This window comes from Dermochelys coriacea, chromosome 6 (genome assembly GCF_009764565.3).
Source record: "Dermochelys coriacea isolate rDerCor1 chromosome 6, rDerCor1.pri.v4, whole genome shotgun sequence".
NCBI classification, from domain to species: Eukaryota; Metazoa; Chordata; order Testudines; family Dermochelyidae; genus Dermochelys; species Dermochelys coriacea.
In genome coordinates, this window is record NC_050073.1 from 16195878 (window position 1) to 16220056 (window position 24179).

Consider the following 24179-nt stretch of genomic DNA (forward strand, 5'->3'; position numbering starts at 1 on the left):
TTACAACAGGCTAGATTAAAAGCACTAGTGAAGTCAGTACAAACTAAAATTTCATCAATGACTTATTTATATGGCTCTAGATACTATACACTGAAATGCAAGTACAATATTTATATTCCAATGGATTTATTTTATAATTCTATGGTAAAAATGAGACAGTCAGCAGTGTTTCAGTAATAGTGTGCCATGACACTTTTGTATTTTTGTGTCTGATTTTGTAAGCAAGTAGTTTTTAAGTGAGGTGAAACTTGCGGGTACACAAGACATATCAAACTCCTGAAAGGGGTACAGTAGGCTGGAAAGGTTGAGAGCCACTGACCTAGACCACATTTCCTTAGTTTACTTATGAGAATGTCATGTAAGACTGTGTCAGAAACCTTATTAAAAGTCAAGATGTATTACATCTACTGCTTCCCCCATCCACTAGCCAGTAACCCTGTCAAAGCAGGAAATTGGGTTGATTTGGCAAGATTTGTTCTTGACAAATCCATACTGGCTATCACCTATTACCCTATTATCCTCTAGGTGCCTACAAAATAATTGTTTAATAATTTTTTCCTGCATCTTTCCAGGTATTGAAGTTAAGCTGACTGGTCTACAGTTCCCGTGGGTCCTCTTTGTTCCCCTTTCTAAAGATAGGAACTATGTTTGCCCTTCTTCAGTCCACTGAGATCTCATGTATCCTCCAAGAGTTCTCAAAGATAAATGCTAACAATTCCAAGATTGCTTCAGCTATTTCCTTAAAGTACCCCAGGGTGAACTTCATCAGGCCCTCATGTCTTAAATACATCTAACTTTTCTAAATATTCTTCAACCTGTTCTTCCCCTATTTTGCCTAACATTCCTTCCCCCTTGTTAATATTAATTATGTTAAGTATCTGGTCACCACTAACTTTTTAGTGAAGACTTAAGCAAAATAGGCATTAAACACCTCAGCCTTCTTGATGTCATCAGTTATTAGATCTCATTTTCCACTAAGTAGGGGACCTATACTTTGTCATCTCTCTCTTGCTCCTAATGTATTTATAGAATCTCTGCTTATTGTCTTTTCAGTCCCTTGCTAAATATAACTCATTTTGTGCCTTAGCCTTTCTGATTTCATCCCTATGTGCCTGTGCTGTTCTTTTAGACTCCTCCTCAGCAATCTGTCCAGGTTACCACTTTTTTTGTAGGACTCCTGTTTGATTTTCAGCTCCTTAAACAGCTCCTAATGGAGCAACATTGGCCTCTTATTATTCTTCCTATCTTTCTTTTGCATCCTCCACAAAGTTACACGTGGTCTGTTCTTTATTTCCTTCAGCATATTCATACCTATGAGTGGGACAGAAAGGTGCATGGATCAAGTCATTGTCTATGAAATATTCCTGTAGCAGGGCAGAAAGCTTTTTCCCCTCTGCACCTGCAGCATTGTTCAATAGGCCAGGTACAATGCAGGGTTTGTTCTCCTTAGTGGGATACTGGACTAATTAGCCCAATGGTCAAATCTTGTCCAGCAACCCCTATACATGACTTTTAAAGAAATGCAAGATTCATCTAGGTAATCAATTTTTCCTCCCACAAATCGAGACATCCATGTCTCAGGGCCCCACTTGTGACTCTGATGGGGTCAGTGAGGAATGCACCGAAGTCGCAGAGGGACCAGTGTCCAAGTCCCTCCATCCCCATGTCCTGAATCAAAGAAGGCTGGCCCACTGTTTTCCGCAGAGGGTTGGTCTCACCAATAAGCCAGGCAAACAACTGGTCTTTAAGGGTATGTCTACACTACGAAATTAGGTCGAATTTATAGAAGTTGGTTTTGTATAAAGCGTTTTTATACAGTCGAGCGTGTGTCCCCCCACACAAATGCTCTAAGTGCATGTCCACAGTACCGAGGCAACCGTCGACTTCCGGAGCTTTGCACTGTGGGTAGCTATCTCACAGTTCCCGCAGTCTCCACCGCTCATTTGAATTCTGGGTAGAAATCCCAGTGCCTGATGGGGCTAAAACATTGTCGCAGGTGGTTCTGGGTACATATCGTCAGGCCCCCGTTCCCTCCCTCCCTCCATAAAAGCAAGGGCAGACAATCATTTTGCGCCTTTTTTCTTGAGTTACCTGTGCAGATGCCATACCACGGCAAGCATGGAGCCCGCTCAGCTAACCGTCACCATGTGTCTCCTGGGTGCTGGCAGACATGGTACTGCATTGGTACACAGCAGCAGTTTATTGCCTTTTGGCAGCAGACAGTGCAGTATGACTGGTAGCCATCATCGACGTAGTCCTGGGTGGTTTTTTAACTGGGCGCTGGGGCAAACATGGGAACGACTCAGCAAGGTCATTTCCCTTGTTTCGTCTCATGGCGATTGTGTCCTACCGGCACTGCACTTAATCTGCAGCTAGCAGAAGACGATGGCCAGTAGTCATACTGCACCGTCTTCTGCCGAGCACCCAGGAGGTGATGATGGCTAGCGGTTGTACTGCACAGTCTGCTGCCAGCAAAATGTATAAAGATAGATGAAGTGGCTCAAAACAAGAAATAGATCAGATTTGTTTTGTATTCATTTTCTCCTCCCTCCCTCCCTCTGTGAAATCAATGGCCTGCTAAACCCAGTTTTGAGTTCTATCCTTGAGGTTTTGAGTTCTATCATTGAGGCGGCCATTCAGTTTCTTGCAAAGCCACCCCCTTTGTTGATTTTAATTCCCTGTAAGCCAACCCTGTAAGCCACATCATCAGTCGCCTCTCCCTCTGTCACGGCAACAGCAGACAATCGTTCTGCACCTTTTTTCTGTGCAGACGCCATACGACGGCAAGCATGAAGCCTGCTCAGATCACTTTGGCAATTAGGAGCACATTAAACACCACACGCATTATCCAGCAATATATGCAGCACCAGAACTTGGCAAAGCGAAACCGGGCGAGTAGGCGACGTCAGCGCGGTTACGAGAGTGATGAGGACATGGACACAGACTTCTTTCAAAGCAGGTGCCCTGGCAATGTGGGCATCATGGTGCTAATGGGGCAGGCCCATGCGGTGGAACGCCGATTCTGGGCCCGGGAAACAAGCACAGACGAGTGGGACCGCATAGTTGTTGCAGGTCTGGGACGATTCCCAGTGGCTGCGAAACTTTCACATGCGTAAGGGCACTTTCATGAAACTTTGTGACTTGGTTTCCCCTGCCCTGAGGTGCAAGAATACCAAGATGAGAGCAGCCCTCACAGTTGAGAAGCAAGTGGCAATAGCCCTGTGGAAGCTTGCAACGCCAGACAGCTACCGGTCAATCGGGAATCAATTTGGAGTAGGCAAGTCTACTGTGGGGGCTGCTGTGATGCAAGTAGCCAACACAATCAAAGATCTGCTGATATCAAGGGTAGTGACCCTGGGAAATATGCAGGTCACAGTGGATGGCTTTGCTGCGAAGGGATTCCCTAACTATGGTGGGGCCATAGACGGAACCCATATCCCTATCTTGGCACTGGACCACCAAGCCAGCGAGTACATAAACCGCAAGGGGTACTTTTCAATAGTGCTGCAAGCACTGATGAATAATCACAAGGGACGTTTCACCAACATCAACGTGGGATGGCCGGGAAAGGTACATGATGCTGGCATCTTCAGGAACTCTGGTCTGTTTCAAAAGCTGCAGGAAGGGACTTTCTTCCCAGACCAGAAAATAACTGTTGGGGATGTTGAAATGCCTATAGTTATCCTTGGGGACCCAGCCTACTCCTTAATGCCATGGCTCATGAAGCCATACATAGGCAGCCTGGAGAGTAGTCAGGAGCTGTTCAACTACAGGCTGAGCAAGTGCAGAATGGTGGTAGAATGTGCATTTGGACGTTTAAAAGCACGCTGGCGCAGTTTACTGACTCAGTTAGACCTCAGCGAAACCAATATTCCCACTGTTATTACTGCTTGCTGTGCACTCCACAATATCTGTGAGAGTAAGGGGGAGACGTTTATGGCGGGGTGGGAGGTTGAGGCAAATCACCTGGCTGCTGGTTACGCACAGCCAGACACCAGGGCGGTTAGAAGAGCACAGGAGGATGCGGTGCGCATCAGAGAAGCTTTGAAAACCAGTTTCATGACTGGCCAGGCTACGGTGTGAAAGCTCTGTTTGTTTCTCCTTGATGAAACCCCCCGCCCTTTGGTTCATTCTACTTCCCTATAAGCTAACCACCCTCCCCACCTCCCTTCGATCACCGCTTGCAGAGGCAATAAAGTCATTGTTGCTTCACATTCATGCATTCTTTATTAATTCATCACACAAATAGGGGGATAATTACCAAGATAGCCCAGGCAGGGTGGTGGAGGAGGGAACGACAAGGCCACACAGCGCTTTAAAAGTTTAAAACTTATTGAATGCCAGCCTTCTGTTACTTGGGCAATCCTCTGGGGTGGAGTGGCTGGAGGCCCCCCCATCGCGTTCTTGGGCGTCTGGGTGAGGAGGCTATGGAACTTGGGGAGGAGGGCAGTTGGTTACACAGGGGCTGTAGCGGCGGTCTGTGCTCCTGCTGCCTTTCCTGCAGCTCAACCATACGCTGGAGCATATTAGTTTGATCCTCCAGCAGCCTCAGCATTGAATCCTGCCTCCTCTCATCACGCTGCTGTCACCTTTCAGCTTAGCCCTCTCTTCAGCCCGCCACCTCTCCTCCCGGTCATTTTGTGCTTTCCTGCACTCTGACATTGTTTGCCTCCACGCATTCGTCTGTGCTCTGTCAGTGTGGGAGGACAGCATGAGCTCAGAGAACATTTCATCGCAAGTGCATTTTTTTTCGCCTTCTAATCTTCGCTAGCTTCTGGGAAGGAGAAGATCCTGTGATCCTTGAAACACATGCAGCTGGTGGAGGAAAAAAAGGGACAGTGGTATTTGAAAAGACATTTTATAGAACAATGGGTACACTCTTTCATGGTAAACCTTGCTGTTAACATTACATACATAGCACATGTGCTTTCATTAAAAGGTCGCATTTTGCCTTCCTCCACCGCGTGGCTAACAGCGGGGAACATTTCTGTTCAGCCATAGGCAAACAGCCCAGCAGGAATGGGCACCTCTGAATGTCCCCTTAAGAAAAGCACCCTATTTCAACCAGGTGACCATGAATGATATCACTCTCCTGAGGATAATACAGAGAGATAAAGAACCGATGTTGTTTGAACGCCAGCAAACATACACTGCAATGCTTTGTTCTGCAATGATTCCCGAGTACATGCTACTGGCCTGGAGTGGTAAAGTGTCCTACCATGGTGGACGGAATAAGGCTGCCCTCCCCAGAAACCTTTTGCAAAGGCTTTGGGAGTATATCCAGGAGGGCCACGAATGCCAGGGCAAATTAATCATTAAACATGCTGGCTTTTAAACCTTGTATAGTATTTTAAAAGGTACACTCACCAGAGGTCCCTTCTCCACCTGGTGGGTCCAGGAGGCAGCCTTGGGTGGGTTTGGGGGATACTGGCTCCAGGTCCAGGGTAAGAAACAGTTCCTGGCTGTCGGGAAAACCGGTTTCTCCACTTGTTTGCTGTGAGCTATCTACAACCTCATCGTCATCGTCTTCCTCGTCCCCAAAACCTGCTTCCGTGTTGCCTCCATCTCCATTGAAGGAGTCAAACAACACAGCTGGGGTAGTGGTGGCTGAACCCCCTAAAATGGCATGCAGCTCATCATAGAAGCAACATGTTTGGGGCTCTGACCCGGAGCAGCCGTTGGCCTCTCTGGTTTTCTGGTAGGCTTGCCTCAGCTCCTTAAGTTTCACACAGCACTGCTTTGGGTCCCTGTTATGGCTTCTCTTCTTCATGCCCTGGGAGATTTTCACAAATGTTTTGGCATTTCAAAAACTGGAACATAGTTCTGATAGCACGGATTCCTCTCCCCATACAGCGATCAGATCCCGTACCTCCCATTCGGTCCATGCTGGAGCTCTTTTGCGATTCTAGGACTCCACCATGGTCACCTCTGAGGATGAGCTCCGCATGGTCGTCTCTGCTGATGAGCTCTGCATGGTCGCCTGCAGCTTGCCACACTGGCCAAACAGGAAATTGAAATTCAAAAGTTCGTGGGCCTTTTCCTGTCTACCTGGTCAGTGCATCTGAGTTGAGAGTGCTGTCCAGAGCGGTCACAATGGAGCACTCTGGGATAGCTCTCAGAGGCCAATACCATCTAATTGCGTCCACAGTACCCCAAATTCAACCCAGCAAAACCGATTTCAGTGCTAATCCCCTTGTTGGGGGTGGAGTAAGGAAATTGATTTTAAGAGCCCTTTAAGTCGAAAAAAAGGGCTTTGTCATGTGGACGGATGCAGGGTTATATCGATTTAACGCTGCTAAATTCGACCTCAAAGCCTAGTGTAGACCAGGACTAAGTAACATCTAGAGCCAAAATGGAACTCCTTCCCTGAAGTTCTAGCTGCCAGCAAAGCGGGGAAGGGATTGAAGATCCAAAACCAAAGTGGGGGGGGGAAGGGCTGGGCACAGAGTGGGGAAAGGGTATTCATCAGTTTGCTGAATTGCTAGGGAGAAGCCCCACAGCTGACAAATGCTCCCTTTTCCTGAAAGCAAACACAATGGCTTAACATCCCAGCCACATGGGAGACAGCCAACATCATTCTCTAGGAACACCGGCGCAGAGGCAGGACTAGCCATTTAAAATAACCAAAGACTCAGAATGTGGCACTTTCCTCCCTGCAGGACACACGTGTATTTCAACCTTCCAACCAGCACCACCAGTCAGTTATAATTTGTGGCAGCAGCTGCTCCTCCAGGGAAGAGATGCACTTGTTTACAATGGTGTCCTGTTCATTATTACTTGGCTCTGCCCGCAAGAAAGAATGATGTGTTCATGGGTGCCTTGATTATGGTATTGAGGTGCCTGGCGGCTTAGGCATAGGAGCCATGAGACAAGCTGGGGAAATAGGAGGCAGTATGGTCCATTGGATAGGGCACTGGTCTAGAACTCAGGAGACCTAGCTCTGCTACTGACCTGCCATCTGACCTTAGGCAAGGCCCTTCAGCTCCCTGTGTCTCAGTTTCCCCCATCTCTAAAATGGAGACAATGCTACATACCCTCTTTTGTAAAGTGCCTTGAGACTTACAGACGTAAAGAATTAAGACAGAGTGGAATTAGCAGTAATAACATGCAGGGTATTTGTGGAAGGGAAGGAAGGAAGCGATGGGATGCAGAGAAGGAATGGGTGTCTCTAAGGTACTGAGGGTTGGGCAGGCTGTCAGCAAGGGGTGGCTTGCAAGGTTCTGAAAGGCTAAGGCAGCAGTAGGGGCTGCAGTCTATCTAAAATGGGGGTATCACTCGGACTACAGCCCTTCCTCTCTAAGGCCCTGTCTTTACAAGAAAGTTGCATCAGTTTAAATTCAATCTGTTTTAAAACCAATTAAGTTAAACCAATGCAATCCCCTTTGTGGACACTCTTATAGCAGTTTTTTAACTGGTTAAACTGGTTTAAAATAACTTAAAATAAACTGAAAAACCTTGTTTAAAACAAAATAAGAATCTCCCCTTTTGCACTGCTTTAAGTCACAGCATAACTCTAAATGAGGTTTAAATTCACCTCTTAAATTGAATGGGGGGCAACTTTCTTGTGTAGATAAGTCCTAAGGGTTCTGCTGCTGCATCATATGAGGAGGAGGAGAGAAACTTCTCATTGCTCAGATCCAGGCTACAGGAGGGAGCTTCAACACCCTCTCAGTTTTTGCCTGCCCTTTCTGCCCATCAGGGCCAAGCAGATGACTCAGAACAATAGCTCCTTCTTCCAACTACAACGCTTAACAATACTTTACATGCCCAAAGAGTAGCTACTTCTGTCTGAGGATCTCAAAGTGCTTAGAGAACACTAATGAATTAAATATTGGGGGGGTAGCCGGGTTAGTCTGTATCCACAAAAACAACGAGGAGTCCAGTGGCACCTTAAAGACTAACAGATTTATTTGGGCATAAGCTTTCGTGGGTAAAAAACCCACTTCTTCAGATGCATGGAGGGAAAAACCTAGTATGAATTACTCATTTCACACAGCCACTGAGACCAAGAATTTAGGAAAATTCACAGAAGGATTAGACTTTTAGTTATTCTTACTATTAAGGTTCCATTTATAAATTGGTTAATAATAAATAATAACATTTAGCTCTTATGTAGTAAGTGGTTTGTAGATGCTCTAAACATGTTATAGACATGAGTGGCATGTCACAGAAAATTATAAGCACACTGCTAGAAGATAGTGTAGATTATTGTAAGATATGGTTATAAGCAGGCTATTAAGCTCTTGGACTTGGTAACAATCTATAACAAGTGAGTGCCTGTTTATTAAATACCTATTAATCACTTTTTAGCCCTTTCTGAACAGAACAAAATATAAAATGTGAGCAGACATTTATCTGGCTCACCAGAATATCTGCAGTTACAGCAGGTATCAGTGTTAACAGGGATATAAATTCTCCTGCTTCAAGGCAGAAGCCAAAAACACTAACTGATGGAGGTTGAGAAGAAACATCCTCCTTGAAGGAAGTTATTCCAAAACTGTCCCCTGTTGGGTTTTGTGCATCTGATGCAGGCCACTGTCAGTATGGCAATTCCATCCTTCCCCCACCCCGTAAAGACGGGCAAATCGAGGCAAAGCAGCCAACCCGTCTCCCTTAACATCGTACAGTGAGTCAGCAGCAGAGCTTCGAATTGAATCCAAGTCTCCCAACTCTGTGTCCTAACCACTAGGCCATGCTGCGAACGCAGTTTGCCCCAACAACTGCTTGGTGAAAGGCCCCATTTATAGGTTCTGGCTGGAACAACTGTTTGTTTTATGCTGGGTCTTTGTGTTCCTCTCATCGGAGCTGACAGCCTCCCTGTAGTGGAGGAGCTCCCCCCCGCCCCGAGACACTTCTAATAGGAAAGCAAATCACGGAGCTGGAATGCAAGGCTGGCTCCCAGAAGGGGCCCTGCTCTCCAATTATTCCAATCAAATTACAGCATCATCATAAGGGGAATGAGGGTGGATGTTACAAGCAGGCAGGGCATGGGCACACCAACACATCAATATGGTGTGGCAACATGAGCTGAAGAGGGAACTGAACTGACCTGTACACAGAAGCTGAAGCAACTGACAGGACTTAACCAAAACAGACAGTATTTCACCTGCTTTGTGTAGGTCACAGACGGCACATTGGAGATATCCGCACCGTGCATGTGTTGAAGGAAGAGGTTCCAGAACAATTGCATTAATACTTACACTTCAGACACCTGCACTCACAATCTACCCTGAAACCACACACTGGGGCCTATCCCACCTGAGTGACAAGCCAGGGCACAGTCCCTGCCGCTCTCGAGTGATTCCACAAAGAGCCACCAACTGGCACGTGGCAGACAGCAGAGAAGATGGAGATATTTCAATAAGCAAACTGATTTTCAGGCTGTGGGGGTTAACATAAACAGTGAGCTCCCACTGATGCAGGCTTTTACTGCAGAAGGGTTTAGGTCATCTTCTAACCTGAGCTAATAGGCATCAAACAGAGCAGCATTACACAGCCAACCTAGGGGCAAAGAACAAGCATCTGCACGGAAAGATTGCAGATTGACTGTAGAGTGTTCCTGCAGGATCAGAGAATAAAAACTGAGCTCCATACTCAGCAGCCAGCCGTCTGTTCTACATGCCACGAAATGCATCACCAGGAAACGTGCCACTAGGTATTACAGCACAGATTTGTTAAATGGCTAAATCAGGGGTTGAGAGGTTGCTTTCTGGCTTCTTCAGCCAGGGAACCCCTGTGACTGCTGGGTTCACAACTGAACACGGAGTCTTTGGGCGGGAGGGGATTAAAAGCATTACTGAAAGCCTTTTCAGGTGTGAAAACTCAGTTTCAATAACGGTTGGGATAGGGTTTTCAATAAAAACTGTGACAAACAGATTTAAAAAGGCCAGAAGGGACCATCATCATCAGCTAATCTGACCCCTGTATAGCACTGACCTAAATTCCCTCTAAGCTGTGCAGCCACGCAGCAGGCTATCAAAGGTCACGCAGGCAGGGAGAGATGCTTCTTCCCCCGCCCCAGGCTGCTGCGGTGAGAGAGGGCTGGGGGGGGGGCCGGGGTGTCCCTCTCTCCTCGCCACAACCCCAGGGCAGCCTGCACCCCAAACCTCTCATCCTGGGCCCCATCCCAGAGCTTGCACCCCCAACCAGAGCCCTCACCCACACACCTCAATCCTCTGCCTTAGCCCTGAGCCTCTTCCCACACCCCAAATCTCTCATCTCGAGCCCCACCCCAGAGCCTGCACCCCCAGCCAGAGCCCTCACACCCCAACCCTCTGTCCCAGCCCTGAGCCCCCCCCCCACACTCCGAACCCCTCGGCCCCACCCCTCCACATCACTCCATATTGGTGCACATAAAATTAATTCTGCACATGGATGTCAAAAATTAGAGGGAACATGAGCACTGGCCACAAATTTCCTCCAGTTACCCCTGTATTGAGCACATTAACTTGTACTTGACTACAGCATATCTCCCAGTCAGGCATCCAGTCTCGCTGGAAAGACTTCCATCTCTGCCATTCTTATCTCTTGAGAGAGATTTTAAATGGAACCTTTTTTAATTTTTAAGATATTTTTGAAATTTGTTTTGAAAAACATTATCCAAATGTTATTGAAACTGGGTTTCTGCAACCAAACAGTTTGGGTACCATTTCAGTAGCGTTTTTTTTTTTTAAAATGACATTTTTTGTGAAACATCATAAAATGTTGTTTTTTCCATGAATATGTTAGATTAAAAATGGATCAAGAGGCCACTTTTTGATGAAAAATTTTTTGTTCCATACATTTTGACCAGTTCTACCCCAAGGAACAAACCAACTCAAGTAGCATGTACCACATCCCTCTGTTCCCAGAATGACAGAAAGGTCCAAACAACTAACTATAGGGATGAAGCTTGGGGAGGGAGGAAGAAAGGGATGGTTGGTCAGGAACAAAGCAAAAGCATTTCAGGCGAGTGTCTCAGCACAGCGCTTTCCGTCAGTGTGAAGATGATTTCATCCCCCATCCCCCAATGCACCACTCACCCTGTTGATGGCCACTCTGGCCCTGTAGAAAGTGGTGGTCCCCTCGTTGTCGGGGATGGCTCAATTCCCCCTGAGAAAGAACACAGAGAAGGAGTGAGAGAAGACAATGAGGTCTGGTTTTGTGGAGCGGGTACCACCAAGAACAGAAGAGCGGCCATACTGGGTCAGACCAAAGGCCCATCTAGCCCAGTATCCTGTCTTCTGACAGTCACCAATGCCAGGTGCTTCAGAGGGAATGAACAGAACAGGTAATCATCAAGTGATCTATCATCTCCTGTTGCTCATTCCCAGCTTCTGGCAAACATTCTCTTAACACAGTTTATAATTAGGCTTGGCAGCATTCAATTTTTACTTTTTAAAATGATTTTCATGGATAATTTCAATGTTTGTTTTTAAGAATTTTTTTACATTTTTATCGATTTTAAATTTTCACAGCTATAGAAAATACGGGAGCGGGAGTCATACAATTATTTTGTGACCAACGCCAAGATTCAAAAAGTTAAAACGTTATAAATCGTTAAACACATTGTCAACATCACATGTCAAAAATATACAAAATAAATACGCTTAAAGCAACAAACCATACCTGTTTTTACTATCCATTTGCTAGTCCGTTTGTAACCAGCCTCATTCAAAAGTATAAATCACTGGATTTTAACTAATAAGTTCTCCAGCAGCATTTTCCTTACTTTGCTTATCGGTAGAAATATTTTTTATTTGGTTTGGTTGGATATTGATGTTTAACGACATATACCAATAAAAACCTAATCCTTCCAAGCCTATTTATTATTAATTATTTGTATTATAGCTGCTCCTAGAAGCCCCAACTGAGAAGACCCATCTGTGCAAGGCACCACACACAGTCCCTGCTCTGAAGAGCTTACAGGCTAAACAGACTAGAGAAAGGTTGGGAAGGGAAAGAGACAAGGAGGTGAAGTGACTTGCCAATCAACATCATACAGCAGGTCAGTTGCCAGAGCTGGGACTAGTGTTCTAAGTCCCATATCCACTGGGCCACACTGCCTCTCAAAATTGGGTAACACTGTTTGCACCCACATCTGGTTACTTGCAACCCCTGCTACAAGGGTGTTATAGAAGCTCAGATACTACAGTGATGAGGGCCATACAAATACCTAGAGAGACAGTGGAGTACCACTGGGTGAGGAAGTGGGAGTAAAGTTGAAGAAGTGCAACTGGGATTGCTGGCTGTGGCAGTCTGTGGGAGGAATTACTGGGAAGTAAATTGTGTCCCTCTCAACTATACAGGGTCTTACATATTCTTTTACACCAAAGTGGCCTAGTGGATAGGGCACTGGAGTAGGATTCAGGAGACCTGGAAATATCCTTAGGTATACTAGGCTTTTCTCTCTGGAGACCACAGTTCAAGTTCCGGGGTCAGGCCACAAGAGGAAATGAGTGTGTGTTGGGGGGGTCTCATCTCAATCTCTAATGGGCCATCTAGGAAAAAAAATGGCACCACAGCAGCCTCTCCATTCAGGAGAGGCCCAGGACTGAGGCAACCGAGGTTGGAGATGTGCTGTCAGAGCTGATGGTGGGAGAGGCATGGAATATCAGGGAGCGCCACAGGTCAGGATTATGATGCAGATTTACGTGTAGGCAGAGGGGCAATAGGGGAAACCAGGAACAAGTACACTGGCAGAGATGCGAAGGGGCAGCTCTCATATTCTGTGTCAAATTCTAGATACGTTCATAGACTCCTCTTTTTTAAAAAAAATAAAATAAAATGAAGTCGTCTAACTGACACGATCAAATCCCTTCCACACTAACACCACCATGCTCATTTAGCAACTCTAAGCCAACTAGGTGGATCGGTCTATTTTTATTTAGTTGCTGGTGCACCACATCGGTTATGAGCTCCACAGGGATGTGAGGGAGGATGGAAGTATGATTTAGAGCCGCAAACAACAAAATCTCCCTTGCGGAGTCCCAAATCAGCCTCAGTGCGCTCAAAGGCTGGGGGAAAATGCAGATGAAAAGAAGTGAACCATGGTGCCCCCATCTCAGGACGCTGAGGAAGGATGGGCAGCTGGGAGAGGATTTAAAGACAAGGCACCTGCTGCTGGAATGCCCCCTTTCCCTCCCTCCTTCCCATTGGGGTACAACAACAACACAGGGACACAAGGATCCCCAGCTGAATGACTCTGCTGCAGCTATCAGCATGAATATGCATCAGTTATTATGTAGCAGCTGATCCCATGCACACTACTGATTTACAGGCCAAGTGGGATTGCTAAACAAATCCCTTTTTCACCCCCCACATGCTCATGCTGGCCTCTTCGCCCTGCACTGACAGGTACTGTGAATTAACGCGGAACACAGGGATTGGGACAGGAAGAGAGGACAGCTACTCCATCACTAAGTGCAAAGCAGGGAAAGAGATGGGTGAGGAGCTGTCTGGAACAGCCCAGGGATGCACTGAAGGGTCTCCTTCCTGTGTAATACTGCACAGAGTAGAAGAGATGAGGGAAGAGTGCCTGGAAGGGACATCAGAGTCCACAGGCTCCAGTCACCTCTACAGTGCTAGTGTTGGCGAAAGGTGCCAGACTGATATCCCCGAGTCTTCTGTCTGGCTCTTCCAAAACAGGCACAGCAGCAGCAGTGTAAGCTCCACCCCACTGCCATGCCAAACAGCAGCAACACCGGGCTGGGGGGACCATTTCTAGAGGTCAGGAGGCAATTAAATCTCCATACTCATGCAGCTCAGAGCTCTGCCCAGGAAGCCAATTAATGCGAATTGGTCCTGGACGGAGACCACTGACTCAGTGTGTGTGCACTACTGAGAGGCCACCACCAGCAAGCGTTTTATCAAAGGGGAAGGAAGGCTGGGTTTAGGGTTAAGGCACAAGACTGGGAGTCAGGAGACTTCCAAGTGCTGTTCCCAGATATACCAAAGACTCACTTTGTAGCCCTGGGTAAATCAAACAACTGGATTTTTGGAGGCCCATAGTGTTGGTCTAAATACGCGCTCACCGAAGCAGGGTGGATAAAAATCAATTAATAAATAAAAAAATCTGTTTTCATTTAAATCAGTCTTTTTATAAGTTAACCAATTTAATTTATTATTTAAATATTATTTAAATTTGTAATTATGGCAACCAATGTTAAGGCCTAAACTTACTATCATCTATTCAAATAATTTCAATTAAATTAAGAAAAATATTCAAGCAGTATATGTTTTCTACTAAGTTTTAAAGAAATTCAAATACCAAACTGGTGGAAGTCACTGGCTAAGCACCTGGAACCTGAGATTGTAGAAGTGCTAAACCAGCTTTTGACAGCAGTAGCCTCTTCTGCAGGTACAGAGAGAATATTTTCTTCATTTCAGTTGATGCAACTAGCTCAGTTCAATCTGTCCTGTGAACTAGTCATTGATTTAAATTATAATTTAAATCAAATGGAAAACCTCAATTTAAATAATTGATTTTAATCAAATTTTCCATTTGTACTTCAGTTATTTTCTTTAAAAAAGGTACACTCTCAATAGCAGATATACCATTAAATCATGTTGATTTACCACTAAATAGAGCCTTTATGCTAAATTTGGTACATCTTTTTGCCACCTCGGAGGGGACATGATAACTATATACATTTATTGAAACAATTATATAGCTTAATGTTTTGATTCTTATTAATTGTACATTTTTAGTCAGTCAGAAAATGGTGAGGGATATATTGCTTATTGACTAGATAATTAACTTAATAGGGTCTTTTTTATGACCTGCAGTCATAGCAGTTTTTTCCCCGCTCCAATTCCCAAGTGTTGAAATCAACACTAGATGCTGCCCTCTGAAGAACGTTGTCCCTTTTTCCTCGCTTTGATACCAGCATTGGTTCTTTCTGGTTGCACACAGTTCACTAAATACAGAGAATACTTTTGTTTAATAAAGTCAGTTTTAAATACAAAACACGTTTGGATATTTTTTTCCTTTATAGATCCAGCACATTTAAGGTAGATTTCTTTAACTACTAAAACAATTTTAAAATGCTGATTTTTGCATTTTAAACTGAATTCCAATATCCATCCAAATATGACGTAATAATGCCACCTTGCTCTATATTGCACTTTCAGCCATAGATCTCAAAGCACTTTATAAAGGAAATCAGTATAATTATCCTCAAATGCAGCTTGGACACAAATCACAAATAAAAAGATAAACTTATTAAATACAAAATGCATTATTCACCATTTTCTAACATAATAAAAATTAAAAAGAATCTGAATAAAATTATCTTAAGCTATATAATTGCTTAAATAACTGTGTATAGATATAGTGCAGCGGTTCTCAAACTGTGGTCAGTGGACCACCAATGGTCCGCAAGCTCCATTCAGGTGGTCCATGGACAGTTCCCTCTAAGGTGCGCACCTGGGCAGCCACACACAAGAGAACGAAGGGCCACCCACCTAATTAGTCCAGGCGCAGCTCCACTAATTAGGTGCCTGGACCCTGGAGAAGACGCACATATAAGGTGAGGTGGTGGCCTTGGGGGAATAGGGAGTAGGTGGGAGGGGGCAGTGGGGTGAGAAAAGCGTGTGGGGGGAATTTGGGACACACAGGGCTGCAGCAGCCAGAGAAAGAGGTGACTTTCTTCAGCTCCAGGGCTGCGGCTGCTGGGGAGAGAGAGCCCTCCTTCCCAGCCTCAGCAATGTGGGTGCTGTGGCAGGAGAGAGAGGGCACATCCATCGCATAAGAAAGGTAAGACTACTGATATTAAAATATGAGTTGTGTGCTTTTATTTGTAAAACAAAAAAAAAATTATTAAGCTTGTTTTTTATACAGTGCTTTTATCCAAAGCACTTTACAATAGTTAGCTAATGGTACAAACAACATTTGGAAAGAGCATTAAGTGGTCCGCCGAGACCCTCAGCAATTTTCAAGTGGTCCGTGAAAAAAAAAAAAAAGTTTGAGAACCACTGATATAGTGTATTCCCTCCTGCTTAACAAAAAGTACCACCAAATTACACCTACCATTGAGAATCAACCTCTCTTTGTAAAATAACTAAAAAGTAAAAGTACAAATTACAAGATTAAAATCAATTATTTAAATAAAGGTTTCCAGCTTGATATAAATCATAATTAAAATTGGTGATTTAAATCTCCAATTTAAAATTTATCCACCCTGCACTGTAGACAATGAGAGTTTTACCACAGATTTAGGGGAGAGCAGAGTTAGGCCAACGCAGAATGCTTTTGAAAATCTCACCCCATAACCTCTTTCTGTTTCCCCATCTGTAAAAATAGCCAACACAAGGGTCTTGTGAGACTCAATTAACATCTGCTGAGTTCTTCAAGATATTCTAATATAAGGTGCTACAGAAGCATAAAGTAATCTTACTTCTATTACTGTGGAGCTTGTTCTAGGATTCAAATGGTGCTTGGACAGAGCAAAGAATCCATCTCTTGCTATCAGGCCAGCTTGCCCTCTTCCCTTTAGTTCACCTTCAGCATTTTCTGCGCAGACCTGAACCACTGTCATTGTGGCTGCCTGCTCCTAGACTTACAGAGATCTGCTGGCACTGAAACGGGACGGATATGCCGCTTGGTTTTGGAGTGACAGGCATGGGGACACTTCATGAGGATTCCAATTTAAGTGGTCCAATTTCTCCTATCCCTATTCTCCACCCCAAAGAGCTTATAAATGGACAGACAAAGATATTATCCCCATTTTACAGATGGGCAACTGAGGTACAGAGAGATTAAGTGACTTGTCCAAGTTCACAAAGGAAGCCTATGGCAGAACTGGGGATTTCTGATTATGCAAGCCCAGTTTTAACCACAAGACTGTCCTCCTGGTCAATTTCACTGGTCAGTTATGCAGGAGACAAGAGCATTGCGAGAAAGAGGGTCATTCCATTACCCCAGCCAGCTTCCCGCATCTGCCTACAAATCTGCACGGTCAGCAAAAATGGGTCCCCCCCCCCATGACAGACTCCTTAGGAACATGCTGCAGCAATGACATGCAGGGTTTGGCCAGGCTCACGAGCCAGCACACGCACAGATGGATCAAAGCTGAACAGAACACACAAAAGCAAGGCCCTGCGGGGAACAAGGCTCTACCTTATAAAAAATTAGCCAACGTTTTAAGTTTTAATTAAAAACTGGGAAAGGGGAGCAAGGGGAAAACAAAGAAGTAGGGGGTGTGGCCTATGTAAGTCAAGTCTTTTCTAGAGTAAAATAGCTGGGGAGTTCAAACAAAGCAGTGAACCTGCTGCATGATTCCCCTTGGGAGACCTGTACAGCTAATCTAGTGCACTTTAGGCAACTATGCTCACCCCTTAAGCATAAACCCACCTATTCTATCCCCACCATTGTTCCCAATGTGAAATCTGTGGAGGTGGACAAGGGAAGACACAAAAAGGAAAGGGGGCTCAAGTCCACTGGCAGCAGGACCGAAATTAAAGCCTTAGTGCCTCATCTGTAGGCACTTTTATAAAAGCAAATGTAATACACACTACTAGATAAACCATAGGACACAGCAGGACTAATCCTTAGACATTTCACATGATACAGGTCATGAGGCAATGTGTTGTAACTTGAAAGAACATGTTCCATGAAAGCACTCTCTGACCAGTATATGCAAGATTCATGCGTGGTACCTGTGCTTATATGCAACAAAGTTCCAGGCAAAACAGGAAAGTGAGCCTCAAAGCCAATCTAAAGGCACCCTCTTATCCTAAGACAAAACATCTTTCACCTCAGCTCCTGGCTCTCCTCCCCAAAAAGCCACTGATGTGCTAGTAGACATATATACAGAATGTGCAAGCAATACGTATTTTTAAACACCCACCTAACAGACTGTTAGTACAGTGTTTGGGACGATTACTGTAGAATATTTTTAAAATTAAAGAGAGGACTTTGCTCATAGATGCTTAATCTGTGATTATTAGTATTTGTATTACAGTAGCACCTAGAGACTCCACTTGAAATCAGGGACTTGTGCCAGGTGCTGTACAAACCCATTATAAAACACACAGTCTCTACCCTGAAGAGCTTACAACCTAAATAGACAAGACAAGAAGTTAAGTGACTGGTCCAAGGTCATACGGTAGCTCAGTGGCAGAGCCACAGATAGAACCCGCACTTCCCTGACTCCTAATTCAGCACCACCACTGCCTCAACAAAGCTTACTTGACTTGGTAAGAGTTGAGTCAGACTCACCCCCTATGTCTCAGTACCTAGCAGCCCAAAGCAGTGCTTTTATTTCAGCTTTGCTCAGAGATTGCTTTAGAAAAGGATTATCATTGGGGACATTTTACTGATCCACTTTTCAGCTTTTGGTCCAATTTTTGAAATCCTACTACATCTCTCACTCCTCTTCTTTTCCCCACATAGGCTTCTCTCTCACGTTTGGTCTCCCCTTTTCCACCACCTGCTCCACTACTGGGAAGAGCAAAAGTTACTTATGGAAACAAACTTCCCCATTTCCTGCATGGCAGCACCTTCCTTGCAGTGACATGGCAGCTCAGGGGAGGATACAATCCCTAGCAAACAAACAGGAATTAGCAATGGCCTTTCCGAATGGTCAGCACTGCCTGAAGTAGTTCAGTCCCCCAGGCTAGAGCCATTTTATCAGCCATTCCAGTAGAAGGATGCAGGCACTGCCAAAAGGAACAGGAAGAGGAAACAGGGTCAGAGTTGCACTTAAGATAAGGCTTCTGGGGCGACCTTCGACCTTCGGAGTCCAGTTCACTTACAACAGCTGATCTCATCCAGTTCCCTTTTGACCTGAACAGACCAAAGGCATCATTCTGAGAGAAGCCTGAATTTCAGCCTCTAAACGATGAACTCCTTGGAGAGGAGGAAAGTCCCGTGCAGCTATTTGGGGGAAGCCACAGCACAGAGAAAACCTGAAGCGCCGGTAAGTGTTCCTCCTAAAGCCTATTGGTGCCAAGTCAAAACATGTCTCCCAGATAACTAAATTCTGCAGACAACCTATAAACAGACTCCTTGCCCCCATCCTCCTCACACCCATCCCCGCTGGAAACTTTACGAGCCACAGTACAATACATTCACACACACTGCATATGGTCCCAATTTACAGAGTAGCAGATCATAGAGCTCCAGGGTTGCAGGCTTCCTGTGGAATGTCTGGTTCATGAATGGTTTCCCCTTCAGCAGCAATGCTTGATCCAGGAGCCTGCCCCACCATAGCCGTACGCAGGCCGGTCACCCAGAGAAATGAAGAGCAATCCCATTCTAACTCTACCCCATTTCAACCATCAGCCCTATGGGATCCAGCCAGCCCCAATGCTACATGCATCTCCAGCGTGAGTCGAGCCAATACCCACTTTTCCAGGAAAGGAATTAAATATCCCAGCCAACCTAGAAGCAAGAAATGGAATGGAGTGGTTGCTAACCAGAGAGAGATTGTTGTTCAAGTATTAAGCAAAATGAGAGAGAAATTAATAGAGATCATAAAATATTTGGCAGAATGTTCCTCTTAATTGTGTTAGTACACGCAAGATGCAATACCAGAGGACTAATGTAGTGATGTGTAGGAACGCGGTCAATTTTACTCACATACATACACACTCCTTGTACTGATATTCACCATCTTAGATCATCAGATTATTAAAAATACAGAAGGAATTTTCAAACTCTAATATACTTTTCACTACTACGGTGTGTTTGTTTGTTGGGGGAGGGGGGGGGAAAAGAGTAATGGCAGTTCACTCAGCTCCCACTCAGATACTTTCTCTAGGGTAATTGGTTAAGAGCACAGGCAGTCTCATATGGGATCAGTCCTTTGGACCATTACCTCAATATCCTGTGCAAGAACTAGGTGCTTTGAGGAAGGAGCAACAAACATGCAGTATAACGGGCTTACTGGGGAAGCTTTTCCTGAACCCCTATTAGTTAGAAGTTTACTTGTGCCCTGAAGCAGGAGAGTCTCTACCCTTCCGAACCCAGGATTGTTGTTATTTAGTAGTAGTGCCTAGCAACCCCAGGCAATGGACCAGGACCCCCACTGTGCCAGGCACTGTACAAATGCAGAATAAAGTCATTGTCCCTGTCCAAAGAGCTCACAAATTAAGTTCCTTACTACAGATGTTCTTATGTCCATAAAATCTTCAAATCTTTTTCCACAGTCCTGCTAAGCTCTTTGGTCTCAATGACATCTTGTGGCATTGAGTTCCACAGTTTAATTGTACAGTGTGCAGAAAACTATTTCCTTTTTCTGGTTTTATATTTGCTACCTTTGGGTTTCTTTCAATGTCTCTGCATCTCAGTTTCACCTTCTGGCTTCATATCAACACGATATGGGAAGCTAGAAAAATGTCTTCAGCGTCTTTGAAAAATCCACAGCGTCTGCTGTTATTTACTAAAGAGGAGAAGATTAATCTAAAATTGAGAGGCATCCTAGTCTAGTAGATAGGACCCTGGACTGGAGTCTGGAAGAGCTGGGTCCTTATCGCAGCTCTGCTATTGACCTGCTGTGGGAACTTGGGCACCCTCTGGGCCTCAGTTTTTCCTTTCCATCTTTTTGCTGTCTTGGCTATTTAGACTGTAAAATGTTCAACGCAGGGATGTCTCAATCTGTTTGTACAGTGCCCCGCACAATTTTAGGATGAGGCCCCTAGATGCTACAGTAATACAAATATAGACAACAACAAAATGAAACTGTAGAATGTTTCTTAAAACCTCCTGTAGCATAAAGGCTCCAGGCTGACCAATGCTCTGAAATTAAAATATGCTAGGCCAGATTCTCAGATGGTGTAAATTAGTTGAGGATGTATCCATTTAAAGTCAAATCTTCTTCCTTTGGCAGGTTTTACATTGCCAAATCTAACCTGACAATTGAAAGATTACTTCTGACTTTTAAACTCACAGGTCGGTCTGCAGCCTCTCCTTCCTTTGGGAAATTTAAAACCTTCTGCCTCTTCATAATAAACATGCAGAAGAGTTTAAGACTGTCAGGTGGGGCAAGCCTAAAATTCTAGGTTTGGTTTTGTGGTTAATGTTTTTATGAAGCCAAATACTATTAATAGAAATGTTTTTATGGATCTTAAAAAGTACAGGAATAAATTCAGTGAACACAGCTTTGTTTCCACATAAGCAGTGCGTGCATCCCCAAACATTGCAGTACTGTGCTACAGTTCAAGCCTGAATGACTACATTGCAATTTTATAGCCCCACACCCCATGAGCCCGAGTCAGCTGACATGGGCCAGACATGGCTATTTTACTGAAGTGTAGATGTACCCTCTGGGTACAAATCTGGGTACTTTTTAGCCTACAATTATGATTGTTACCATGTTAAAAGGGACAGTCGACTCAAAATCATAAACAAGCATCTTCATCTGTTTCAGAGTAGCAGCCGTGTTAGTCTGTATCCACAAAAAGAAAAAGGAGGACTTGTGGCACCTTAGAGACTAACAAATTTATTTGAGCATAAGCTTTCGTGAGCTACAGCTCACTTCATCGGATACATTCAGTGGAAAATCTGTGTTACTAGTCACACCTTCAATTATTGAGATAGCAGTAATTTTTGAAATCCAGTTTGCTTGTCACTATTTACTATCAACATCACACCCCACTTGGAGAAGGAAGGGGCAACAAACAAACAAACAAACAAACGCCAGTCTCTCTCCCACAAATTATCAGTGCTACGATGTCTGCATTTCAAACACTGCAAGAAAAAGTGCATTTCTTTGGAAACAACTGTTTTCACTGGATTTTTTAATTGTGGAAACGTTTTTATGGATCTTACTCTGTATATAACATTCCCCACACCAATACAAAGTCTTGACCAAACTTAAGTTGCTGCAATAACTGTTTATCACAGAGGTGGGCAAACTATGGCCTGTGAGCTCCAGCTGGGGCGCTGGGGGGGGAGCCACACCACGCAACTCGGCCCCACTCCGGAGCTCCAACCAAGGCACCAGGTCAGGGGCCACACCACACGGCTCCTGGAAGCTGCAGAATGGCCCCGCTCCGAGGGTCACAGGCCGCTCCATGCCTAAGATCCGGAGAACGGACATGCCACTGCTTCTGGGAGCCGCTTGAGGTAAGCGCCGCTCAAAGCCTGCACCCCTGAGCCTCTCCCCATGCCCCAATCCCCTGCCCCAGCCCTAATCCTTCTCCCGCTCAAACCCCTTGATCCCAGCACAGTGCACCCTCCTGCACCCCAAATCTCTCATCCCCAGCTCCACCCCAGAGCCTGCACCCCCAGCTGGAACCTGCATCCCTTCCCACACCCCTGCCCCAGCCCTGATCCCCCTCCCACCCTCCGAACCCCTCAGTCCCAGCTCAGAGCACCCCTACACCCCAAACTCCTCATCCCCAGCCCCACCCCAGAGCCCGCAACCACAACCAGAGCCCTTACCCCCTCCAGCAGCCCAACCCCAATTTTGTGAGCATTCATGGCCCACCATACAATTTCTATTCCCTGATGTGGCCCTTGGGCCAAAAACTTTGCCCACCCCTGGTTTATCGGGAAGCACCCTCAAGTTAATCTATTGAAATATTCCATGATCTGATATTAGAATGAATTCATTTAGTATTTGTTAAAATGAGACAAGGCTTCCTACAGCTTCTGGGGAGGCAGATAACCGTACACAGACAGCATCCGTGAGCTCTGCTCTGCTGAGACCACTTCATTTCAGAAAAGGGAGTAGCCTGCGACACAGAACAGGATGCGTCAAAGAGAAATGGCCTCCTGCTGCTGCAAAGAAGCTGCCTTATTTGATTGGTTTTTTTACCATAACAAGAATAATATTCACAACATCAACCAGCTCTTCATTGCCTCCTCACACCCCACTCTTTAAATAAAATAAAAATGACAATACTATTTCAAGCAGAGCTTTTGATAACCTGGAAAGAGAGAGATTCCATGAAGTGCACCTGGGACTTGGTTAACTGCCAATCTAGTTAACATGAAAGGCACCAAGAGACATGATGGTGGAGGACTGTACAAAATTGTAAAGTGAGATAAGATGGGTTAGGGTGCTTTAAAAATAAAGCTCTATGCTATGTCCAGGGTGAACAAGGCTGAGATAGCACAGACCTTCATTTTTATTTCCAAATCAGCAGACACTGATCTTGCTACAACATCCTGTTAGAATAACTTTACTTCTGTTACACCAGTGATTCTCAACCAGGGGTATACAGGGGTTTTCCAGGGGGCTCATCAACTCATCTACATATTTGCCTAGTTTTACAACAGGCTACAAAAAAAGCACTAGCAATGCCAATACAAAAGTAAACTTTCAAACAGACAATGACTTGTTTATACTGCTCTATAGATTATACACTGAAATGCAAGTACAATATTTATATTTCAATTGAATTATTTTATAATTCTATGGTAAAAACGAGAAAGTAAGCAATTTTTCAGTAACAGTGTGCCGTGACACTTTTGTATTTTTGTGTCTGAGTTTGTAAGCGAGTAGTTTTTAAATTAGGTGAAACTTGGGGTATGCAAGACAATTCAGACTCCTGAAAGGGGTGCAGTACCCTGGAAAGGTTGAGAACCACTGTGTTACACTATCTTCCCAATTACATTTGGTGTAAGGGAGTGAGACACTCACCCCTTTACTACTAGACCCGTTGCTCTTTGAGTAGTTTAGGTACCTCTTTGTCTGCTAGCCACACACCAGTAAATGAACATGCTAGTATGATTGGCCGGCCTAGACTCCACCTGGCAAAACTTATAGAAAGAGCAGTTGTAAGTGCTATGTATATTAAATGGCTTCCCATCCACAACCACTAGAGGAAAAAAGCTCCCGAGAATCTCGCTGAGAGTGTTAACTTGTAGCAACAAGTTGCTCCCAACCAGAGCATGCCTGGTTCAAAACAGCAAAATGATGAGGAACACCAATGGCACAATGGTAACAAAAGTACACCATTTGTTAAGTAAACATGAGAGAGAGAAAAAACATCTGCCTTTAAACAATTAAAGTTAAAATCCACCTACACCTCAGGGACGAGAGAGTTGTGCGAGACAAAAATATCAACCAAAAGCCTCCTAAAGCAAGAACCTCTCCCTAGGATCTACAGAGATTCAGTTCAGACTCTGACACTGATTCAGTCTATCACCTTAGACAAGTCACTTAACCTTTCCATCCACTTCCAGTCCTTCATTCATTATTTATTTAAAAGGAGATTATACTGACCTACCTCATAGGATTTTGGGGAGC

The 24179-nt window shown here is 44.8% G+C and overlaps 1 protein-coding gene across 3 annotated transcripts in view; it reads right to left on the bottom strand.

Annotated features, from left to right (window-relative positions):
* HRAS (HRas proto-oncogene, GTPase) overlaps positions 1 to 24179 on the bottom strand; it is an 88731-nt gene that overhangs the window by 36335 nt on the left and 28217 nt on the right. For all 3 annotated transcript variants that reach the window (XR_006281870.1, XM_038405514.2, XM_043515858.1), the window contains exon 2: positions 11022 to 11091. The gene's annotated coding sequence lies outside the window, so the exon portion shown is untranslated. The remainder of the gene's footprint in view (positions 1 to 11021; positions 11092 to 24179) is intronic.